This window comes from Miniopterus natalensis, chromosome 2 (assembly GCF_054644295.1).
Source record: "Miniopterus natalensis isolate mMinNat1 chromosome 2, mMinNat1.hap1, whole genome shotgun sequence".
NCBI lineage: Eukaryota > Metazoa > Chordata > Mammalia > Chiroptera > Miniopteridae > Miniopterus > Miniopterus natalensis.
Genome location: NC_142082.1, coordinates 85,289,540 through 85,301,013, shown reverse-complemented (window position 1 = coordinate 85,301,013; position 11,474 = coordinate 85,289,540). Strand labels below are relative to the sequence as shown.

The 11,474-nt window shown below is 38.0% G+C and overlaps 1 pseudogene; it reads right to left on the bottom strand.

Annotated features, from left to right (window-relative positions):
* Positions 1-4,940, bottom strand: part of LOC148093731 (ubiquitin-ribosomal protein eS31 fusion protein-like) — a 227,497-nt pseudogene extending 222,557 nt beyond the window's left edge.
* Between the last annotated feature and the right edge of the window lie 6,534 nt (positions 4,941-11,474).

The following is an 11,474-nucleotide window of genomic DNA, read 5'->3' as shown; positions in this document are numbered from 1 at the left end:
TTTAATCCCAAATTTAACATCTCCTTTAAGCCAGTCCGTTGGTTTTCAATTGCTAAAGTAAAAACTAAAGAAGATGACTTGGATTCAATTTTCTGTCATTTTCTTTTACCATTTAAAAAAATTTACAAGATATAAAGTTGTGTGCAAACATTCATGATAAACATTAAAATTCTGAATTTCAGTTTGTAGTTAAATAATGCATTTGCATTATGTTTCTTTCTTAAAAGTAGAGCAAAAACTCAAAATGACTGTACTGACTGTACCAAATCTCTGGTTGCAGCATGTGGTTGGATTTCATATCAACTTTCTGTCTGGACTGAATGGTTTTGTCACCATTCAATTCATGAGCATTGCGTAATCACTCACAGGCCAAGTTACGGGGGTTGTGTGTGTGTGTGTGTGTGTGTGTGTGAAAACCAGAAAAAAGAAATAAAAATTTAATCATCTTTTCAAGGGAGAGGTTTTACAACATTTAAATTTGAGGAACCCCTCAATGAGTTAGGTGAGAAGAAAATATTCATTTATTAGAATGTGGACAACCCCATGGAACCATATACATAAAGGCCCACTGATTCCCTGTGCTTGGACATGAAGTAAAGGACTGCAGCCTGTACAGTAAGGAAATGGGCCAACAACATTCCTCTTGGGAACATTGTCACAACAGCTATTACCTGAAATGTTCCCTCCACTGTGCTTTTCTAAAAAACAGGGTGTCCTGATCTTTTATGCAGACATATTGAGAGTTTTTCTTTACTGCTTGAATAGAGAATTGCAAAAATGTCTTATTTCCAGGGAAAGAAGGAAGAAAATAAGCACAGCTAGGTCAAACTTACCCAGAGTACAAAGTTTGCAATGGGGAGGCCAGGAGTGCTTTGGAAAGTACCTGTGGGTGTAGCACCACTAATCATAATCCAAGTATAATTGTGGCTAGTTGTTTTGAAGATGAAGAATGTATTTTACCTGTTTCCTGTCTTTTAATATTCTTTTTGCTTTCTTAGAAAATTAATTCACCAGAGTCACCACTAAAAGTACAATAAAATTTTCAAGAAATCTAAGATAAAGTCTATTTGTGGCTTGTAAAACAGTAAAAAATTTTCTATGGTCATGTGAAGGCACACTTTTTGATAATGGCTATTTTATAAGACTTGCCTTAAACTGAATTACATGAAGTAAAAGAAAAGATTATTGACTTTTATTTGTTGTTTCTTCACATATCCTCAGGATCTAAGCGCAAGACCTAAAGAGAGGAGCAATCTCCCCATCCTGGAATTTGACCCAGCATGACTCCAGTTCAGGTCAGAGCCACAGGTTCTTTGGAAGTTATATAACTCTGAGGCACTGAAAAATTGTTTTCTAAGCTCTAAAGTGCTGATTGCACAACACTGACTTTAGGGGCTGTGGGTGGTGGGCATCAACAAGCAGAGTGCAGCAGAAAATCCTGAGAGAAATAATTATGAGCAAATATTAAATACCCCAGAGATTCTCAAAATAATTGGAGAAGTCTTTGTAGGTGACCTATAGCTATATGGGAAATTTGCAGTCATGTGGGCCAGCAGACTTTAAAATCAACAAGAACTCAATCAAACCCATACTTCAGGGTGGCCTGGGGACATTTGAATTATATGTATTAATAAAATTAATGAACATTTACTTTTTCCTATTACTTTATTCAGATGATGTTGAGTGAACAATCCCTGAATTGCCTTGTACCTTAATGCCACTCATTACCATTTATACATTAAGAAACACACACAATTGAATAATCTTACACTTGATTATTTCTATTTATCACTATTAGCTACTTTCACATTTATTTCTGTTTGTCTAGCATATACAGAGTTTTTATGAATACACAGTGGGAAAAAAATCTGCCTATTTGAGTATGCCTAAAAAATTACTGGTCATGGCAATGAGTTCTTTGAATATATATGTTATACTCTCTGTGGGGAGTTGGAAAATCATTAAAAATAACTTGCATTTGTATTTTGTTGATGTTTCACAGCCCTTTCATATATTTTTTTTAATTTATCTTTATTGATTTCAGAGAGAAAGGAAGAGGGGGAGAGAGAGATAGAAACATCAGTGATGTTGATCGGCTGCAGCCCGCAACCCGGGCATGTGCCCTTACCGGGAACGTAACCCCGACCACCTGGACCCTAGGTTGATGCTCAACCGCTGAGCCATGCCCTGCCAGGAGCCCTTTCACAATTTAGATCTTAATTTACCCTCCCCAAACCTGGAAATCTGGGTAAGCCAGATGTTATTATTCATATTTTATTCATAACAGACACAGATTAGCTTCATTGGCCATCTTTGGCAAGAAAGTAATAAAGCAAGTCCAGATCATGAAACCAGAGTGCAGAAGAACCAATTTGATTGATTTATTCAATATTGTTATCTATTACTATGTGTTCAAAGTACTGTTCTAGTATTATATGCCCCATAATGAATAAACTAAACTAAAATCCCTGCCTCCATGAAGTTTACACTCTAGTAGGTAAGACACAGACTATATGAACAAATAGATGAGTAAAATACATAGTGTGAGATGTGGTGATATGTGCTATAAAGAAAAATGAAGCAGGATTAGGGAGATATTGTGATTGTGTGTGCAAGCATATCTGCATGTGTGTATGTGTGTGTTGGGGCTGGGGGTTGGATTGGTATTTTAATCAGGTTTCCAGGAAATATTTTAATGAGGAAAGTCCTGGAAGACTCAAGGAAATGAGTTATGTTGATATTGTGAAAGAACATTCCAGGCAGGAGGAATAGCCATTGCAAAGCCCAAAGCATTGTCTGGAATGTTAGATGAATAGCATGGTAACTAGGATAGAAAGAATGAGAAAGAAAGAAAAGACATGAGATCAGAAAGGCATGCAGAGATCATAAAAAATTATTTTAATCCTCACTGAGGATATGTTTAGAGAGAGGAAGCGGGAGAGAGAGAAAGAGAGAGACAGATGTGTGAGAGAAACATCAATCAGTTGCCTCTTGTACATGCCTGACAGGGATCAAACCGGTAATTAAACCCCCCACCTTTTGGTGTATGGGTTGACACTCTAACCAATGAGCCACCTGGCTAGGGGGGTCAATAAATTTTTGTTTCCCACTTCTCAATGACATATCTTTTCCAAGATGACATTTTCTTTGCCTTTGCAAGGGAATTTTTAGACCTGAGGTGGAACATGAGTTACTTCCCATTGGTCAGAATTCAGCAAAGTTGATTTTGATCTCAGCAGCTATGATAGGAAGAGCTGAACTGAGGCACTCTCACTGCCACATGCAGCAGCAATAACAATGAACATCCAGAAACTATTAGCAACTATTTTGGGACAATAGAGAAACCAGTGGCCCTCAGCCATCAGGTGGCATTAGGGACATGGGCTGGAGTATCATTTCACAAGAAACACAATAAATGGAAATGACTCTGGTTTTTCTGAAGGGTTGCTGCTAAGCAAAGTGGGGTGCTATGCTTGCACCCCAATCTGCAGCTTAGCCCAACATCTTTTGTGGCCCAGCCTTGGGCAGAAGCGGAGGAGACAGTAGACAGTGAGAATGAGCTAAGTATGCTCAATGTTCCCAAATAACTTTCCCTAGAGAAAACCATAGTGCTCAATTTAGAATGCAAATGTTTCCAGATAGCTTTCAATTAATTCACCATCTGCTGAAATAATTGTTGAAATGTGGTCCTAATTTTCAAAGTAACACTGAGCAGACTCAATGTCACTTGTGAATGTTAGAAATATAAATTTCCAGGATGCATTCTAAATTGCTGGATCAAAACTTTTGATGGGAGGCAAAGTTCACATTTTTATCAAGCCTTCAGGTAATTCTAATGCAGGCTAAAGTTTGAGAACCAGCAGCACGCAGGATAAAATACCAAAGTGGTTACTCAGTAGCCATTCAAAGATCTCTCCATCTGGACTCTGCCTGGACCTCCAGCCTTGTCTTATCATTCTCCCTTAGGCTCAGCAAACCCCAGCCACACTGGCTCCTATCCCCATGGTTATTCAGGTTTATAGTTATTCTATCTTTGTTTGTTCTTTATTCTTTTCCAGAATGCTTTACTACATGTCTTCTTGGTTAACTATGATTCAATATTACAGACCCAGCTAAAGCATCCTCACCTTGGCACTCTCACAGCTTGTTGTTCCTAACTACTTTCTTCAGAGCATGTCTTTCTTTGTTTCTGGACCATAGACTCTGTGAAGACTGGGTCGATGCTAATAGAAGGGGATTCCAAGGAAAGCATCTTAATAAAGGGAGATGCTTAGTTTGAACTATTAGGTGCTGTCTGGGAAAGATGGCTTCAAAAGGGGAGCCCTGGGCTCTCGGAAGATGGGGAAAACAGAAGATTACTAGATTCCCAGGAAGAAACTGGAAGGCAGGAGACTGAATTGAAAACAGAGATCAGGGAGCCCCAAAGGTAATGTTGGTCTAATTACTGGAATCTGTGGGTGATCACGTTTTTGTGTGTATGTGAATGCAACAAGTTTATTGAAAGAAAAGTGCATTAAATTGGTTGAAAGCCTAAAAGGGGGAACTTACACACCTCCTATGAAGCACAGGACTGGGTGCAGAGTGAACTTTTTCTGGGTGCTGTAGTCAGGCAATGGTGTGCCCAACTTCCAGCTGTTCCATAGCAAAGATCAACCTCTGCTGGTCAGGAGGAATGCCCATTTTGTCTTGGACGTTGGCCTTGACATTCTCGATGGTGTCATTGGGCTCGACCTTGAGGGTGATGGTTTTAATAGTCAAGGTGTTCATGAAGATCTGCATCCCACCTCAGAGGTGCAGGACCAGGTGCAAAGTGAACTCTTTCTAGATATTGTAGTCAACAGGGTCCACCCATCTTCCAATGCCTTTGCAGTAAAGATCAACCTTTGCTGGTCAGGAGGGATGCCCTCTTTGTCTTGGATCTTGGCCCTGACACTTTCGATGGTGTCAGGCAATATGTAGCTATCAAGTGGCTACATATTGGGTTGAGTCCTGCCCCCACAGTTAGTTTTGTGATCAGAGTATGTTATTTAGCTGTTCTGAAGCTCAGATTCCTTTTATATAAAGTGGGAATGATTATAATATGTAATTGCAAGAGCTAACATTTATTGAGTATCTCAATAGGTTTTATTTTTTTATCTTCACAACCACTCTATGAAGTTGGAATTTGGATATGCCATTTCATAACAAAGAGATTCACTGATTTGTCTAGAATCATATAGGGAGGTGGGCATATACGGATTTGAGTCTAACCATTTGACTCTTGGGCCTGAATTATTTACTGTTATGCTATACCAACTCCTTAGGGGTCTGTGAGATAATAGATATAAAGCACATTTTTTCTCAAACCAAGCTGGCTTCAGGATGTGAGGGAAATAATCTCAGAACATTGTAAATAATTTGGGGACAAACATCAAATATCTCTGTGTTTCTATTTCCTTCTCTTGGCTGTGGGAAACAGTCTCTTAACTCTGCTCTGTTTGCCCATTAACATTTTCTCACCTGAAATTAACCATATCCTTATCATTAGAAGGAAAATTTCTATTTCAGAGTCAGTAGACTTAATCCAGTTGTTATGAGTGATGTTTTAAAGCACACAGTACTAGCTTCTGGTGAAACCTTGAGAGCCTCCCATTCTGTATACCTTGGAGAAAGCACAAGAGTGAAGTGGTATAGTCTCTAGCTATTTTATGTTTCTGAGAGTAAAATTCTCCACCCTGTTGCTTTAATTCAAAAGAAGAATACTTTTCTGAAGCTTTCTGACAGGCTCTTGACAGTATGTAAAACCTCTGTGCTAACACTAAAGGAACATCCTCTATTAAGACAGCAAAGGGAAGAGGGAAGATGGTAGCACTGTGAAAAGCAACAGAGCGCCCCTGCTCCCAGCCACAAGCTTCAGGGGGGACTCCCCTTTTCTATGCCCCCCTCTCTTACCAGACTCTATGATGTTTCTTCAGTGCTCTCTACTTGCACTATGTCCACTCAGGTATGTTTCTCTGGTTTTTCCAAGCTAGGCGCCAAGCCCAACGCTTGGAGGCTACAAAGTTCCCTTCCCTCGAGAGTGTGGACTGGCATCCAAAAGGGGGGATCTCACACCCAGAGCAGAGGAGAGGGGAAGGAGTGCCTTCCGCAGAGGGCAAAGGGACCCAGGAGAGTGGCGAGTCTGCAAGGAAGGGATGGCGCCTTCCAAGGAAACAAAGCTTTTAATTGCAGATGGTGCTTTCCTAGCAAAACAAAGCTTCTAAAGGCAGCCATGACCAGTGTCTAATGCTCAGGATGCTGACCATAGGAAGGGCTGTCCCAAAAAGTGTGGCACCTGAGTCATAAGGGACAAGGCGTCTGCACTGAGCAGCTGAAAAAAGGGACTCTCTGCCTCCCTGTAAGGCATTGTGTTAAGCCCCAGAAAGCATTCAATCTGTGTGGAACGGGGAAGGGGAAGAGAACCATCCAGCACTGAGCTCCTGGTGCACAGAGTCTAGGATTTGTGACAAGCCCTGAGGGGCACTGTGGTGGCCCAGCTTTGCTGAGAGCAGTGGTGGGGGGAGCTGCATGGAGCTGACTTTTTCTCTTATTCTCTTTAATGTATTTTTGTTTCTTCATTTTCAACTATATCTTATTCCTATTCTATCCCTTAATTTTTTGCTGGTGTTTCTTTCAGAATCTTTTCTCTGCATCTATTATCTCCCAGTAGCTTCTCTGTTTTTTACATTTTAGTTTATTATTATTTTCTAAATTTTCATCACTATTAACAACAATATACTTCTCCCTCTCTAAGCTTTCTTTTTCTTTTTCTTTTTTTTAAAGCTTGTGTGTGTGTGTGTGTGTTCTCCCTTCACTCTCCCAGTTCTATTTTCACTTCAGTTGTTTTCATTGTGACTGTCAAGATATTATGTAGGATAGCCCTCGTTTCTTGGAAGTTTAGTTGTGTATTTTCTTGCCTTGCCAGCACCAGAACAACAGCTTACACAATGAGGTTGGGGTGAGACACACAGTTAGCCAACCTGAGAGGAAAGTCCTCCCAAGGACTGGTCAACAATAATCCAAACCCAAGCACAAAAGGAAGGCCCAATAAGCCACAAAAGGGACACCCACAAAGGGACATGCCTAGAGCAAAGTGCTCAGAAGTATAAGGAAAACATACTTCCATGCTCCACTAGACTCACAAGATAAAATCCCTACCCAGAAGACTGGGAGACAGCAAATATATCATATAAATATATATGTAAACACTAAGACCTACCAAAATGGAGAGACAAAGAAACAACCCCCAAATTAAAGAAAAGAAAAATCACCAGAAAAAGTCTTTGATGAGATGGAGTTAGGCAAGCTATCAGAAACAGAGTTCAGAGTATTGATTATGAAGAAGTTCAAGAAAATTAATGAGAAAAACAAGGCAGTAGAGGATAAGATAGAGGACCTTAGTGAAAACATTAAAAAAAAGAGACACATAACATAAACAAAAATGAGGCAGAAATAAAGAATGCTGTATCTGATATCAGGAATACACTGGAAGAAATTAAAAGCAGGTTCAATGAAGCAGAGGATAGAATAAGTGACTTAGAAGACAAGGTAGAAAAAATCACTCAATCAGAGCAGCAAAAAGGAAAAAACACTTAAAAAGCATGGGGACAGCCTAAGGCAGTTTTGAGACAACATGAAGCAAAACAACATTCACATTATAGGAGTGCCAAATAGAAAACTTCCTTAGGGTGGTGAGGGAGAAAGCCACACAAGCTCAGAAAGCACAGAGTGTTTCAAACAAGAGGAACCCAAAGAGACCCACTCTAAGACACATCATAACTAAAATTGCAAATGTCAAGGACAAAGAGAAAATTTTAAGGGCTGCAAGAGAGAGTCAATCAGTGACTGACAGCTGATTTCTCAACAGAAACTCTTCAGGCCAGAAGGGAGAGGCATGAAATTCTCCAAGTAATGAAAAGCAAGAACATGCAACCAAGATTGCTTTATCTAGCAAAGCTATCATTTAAAATTGAAGGTGAAATAAAGAGTTTCCCAGACAAAAAAAAGGCTAAAAAAGTTCAGTAACACCAAACCAGCATTGCAAGAAATGCTAAAAGGGTTGCTTTAAGAAAAAGAAGGAATAGTAAGTGAAAGGTACATCAGCATAAAGGGGAAAAATGGCATTAAATAAGTTTATATAAATAGTAACCTTAAATGTAAATGGAATAAATGGTCCAATCAAAAGACATAGAGTAGCTGAATGGATAAGAAAACAGAACCCAAATATATGCTGTCTACAAGAGACCCCCCCCCCCCGAGAGCAAAAGCCTCACACTGTCTAAAAGTGAAGGGATGTAATAAAATATTCCATGCAAATGGAAAGAAAAAGAAAGCTTGAGTAGCAATACTTATTTATGACGAACTAAACTTCAAAAAAAAGACCATAACACGGGAAAAATATAGTCACTACATAATACAAAAGGGATCAACCCAACAGGAGCAAATAACTATTATAAACACTTAAGCACCCAATATAGGAGCACCTAAATATATTTTAAAAATTTCTTAGTGGACTTTGGGAGAGATTGATAGTAACACAATCATAGTGAGGGACTTTATCACCCCACTCTCAGCGTTGGACAGATCATCAAGACACAAAATCAACAGGAAAACACAGACCTTAAATGAATCACTAGACCTAATGAATTTAATTGACATTTACAGAACATTTCATCCCAAAGCAGCAGAATACACATTCTTCTCAGGTGCATATGGAACATTCTCAAAAATAGACCACATGTTAGGACACAAGCCAAACACAAGAAGATTAAAATCATATCAAGTATCTGCTTGGATCACGATGCCATGAAACTAGAAATAAACCATTATAAGAAAACTCAAAAATATTCAAACACATGGAGGCTAAAGAGCATGATATTAAACAAGGAATGCGTTACCAATGAGATCAAAGCAGAAATCAAACACTTCATGGAAAGAAATGAAACTGAACAGACAACAACCCAAAATCTATGGGACACCACAAAAGTAGTCCTGAGAGGAAAATTCATAGCATTACAGGCGTATCTCAAGAAACAAACAAAAAAAATCTAATGACCCATTTAACACGACAACTAAAAGAACTTGAATGAGAACAGCAAGAAAAGCCTCAAAGAAGTAGAAGGAAAAAAATAATAAAGATCAGAGCAGAAATTAGTGACATAGAGACTAAAAAAACAATAAAAATATCATTGAAACCAAGAGCTGGTTCTTTGAAAAGATAAATAAATTGATGCACCTTTAGCCAGACTCACCAGGGAACAAAGAGAGAGGACCCAAATAAATAAAATCAGAAATGAAAGAGGCTATATAACAACTGACCCAACAAAAATACAAAGGATTGTAAGAAAATACTGTGAGCAACTATAAGCCAACAAACTGGACAACATGGGTGAAATGGACAATTCTTAGAAGCATACAACCTTCCAAAGCTGAATAGAGGAGAGGCAGAAAACCTGAATAAGCCTATAACAAGAAATGAAATTGAAGCAGTGATCATCAAACTCCCAGCAAACAGAAATTCTGGACCAGATGGATTTACAGGTGAGTTTACCAAATATTCAAAGACAAATTAACACCTATTCTATTCAAACTATTCCAGAAAATTTAAGAGGAGGAAAAACTCCCAAACTCTTTTTATGAAACGAGCATCATCCTGATCCCAAACCAGATAAAGATGCTACAGATAAAGAAAGAAAATTACAGGCCAATATCCCTGATGAACATAGATGCTAAAATCCTCACTAAAATACTAGCAAATTGAATCCAGCAATACATTAAAAAGATCATACATCATGACCAAGTGGGATTTCTCCCAGGGATGCAAGGTTGGTGCAACATCCGAAAATCAATAAATGTGATACATAACAAAAACAAAATGAAGGACAAAAATCACATGATTATATCAATAGATGCAGAAAACACATTTGACAAAATCTAACACTCATTCCTGATAAAAACTCTCAACATAGTGGGAATAGAGGGATCACACCTCAACATAATAAAGGCCATATATAACAAACCTACAGCCAGTATCATACTCAATGGGCAAGAACTAAAACCATTTCCATTAAAACCTTGAACAAGACGAGGATGTCCACTTTCACCATTCTTATTCAACATAGTATTGGAAGTCCTAGCCACAGACATCAGACAGGAAGAAAACATAAAAGGTATCCAAATTGGAAAGGAGGAAGTAAAACTATCACTATTTGCAGATGACATGATATTGTATATAGAAAACCCGAAAGACTCCATCAAAGCACTACTAGAATTGATAAAGAAATTTCACAAGGTAGCTGGATTCAAAATCAACATCCAGAAATCAATGGTATTCTTATACACCAACAAAGAACTTTCAGAGAAAGAAACAAAAAAAACAATACCATTTACCATTACAACTAAAAAATTAAGATACCTGGGTATAAATTTAACCACTGATGTTAAAAACCTGTATTCAGAAAATTATGGGGCACTGAATAAAGAAGTAGAAGAAGATAAAAACAAGTGCAAGAATATACCATGATCATGGATTGGAAGAATTAATATCATGACCACATGGGATTTTTTCCAGGGATGCAAGGTTGGTACAATATTCGCAAATCAGTAAACGTGATATATCACATAAACAAATTGAATGACAAGTATCACACGATCATATCCATAGATGCAGCAAAAGCATTCGATAAAATGCAACACCCATTTTTGATAACTCTTAGCAAAGTGGGAATAGTGGGATCATAACTCAACATAATAAAGGCCATATATGAAAAACCTATAACCAACATCATATTCAATGGGCAAAAACTAAAACCATTTCTCCTAAGAACAGGAACAAGACAGAGATGTCCACTTTCACCACTCTTATTCAACATAGTACTGGAAGTCCTAGACACAGTGATCAGATCAAAGAAAAAATAAAAGGCCTCCAAATTGGAAAGGAGGAAACAAAACTTTCATTGCTAGCAGATTTAAAAATAAATTCAGCAAAGTAGCAGGATACAAAATTAACACCCAGAAATCAATGGGATTTTAATACAGCAATAATGAACTCTCAGCAAGAGAAACAATAAAAAACAATCCCACTAACCACTGCAACTAAAAAAATAAGATACCTAATAATAAACTTAACCAAAGATATAAAAGGCCTTTGCTTCAAAAACTACAGGACACTGCAAAAAGAAATAGAGTAAGATATAAACAAATGGGGAAATATACCATGTTCATGGATTGGAAGAATTAACATCATTAAAATGACGATACTATGAAAGCAATCTATAAATTCAATGAAATCTCAATTAAAATACCAACAACATATTTCACAGATCTAGAACAAACATTTCAAAAATTTGTATGGAACCAACAAACACCCCGAATAGCCACAGCAATCTTGAGAAGAAAGAACAAAGTTGAAGGGATCACACACTACCAGATATCAAGTTATACTACAAAGCCACTGT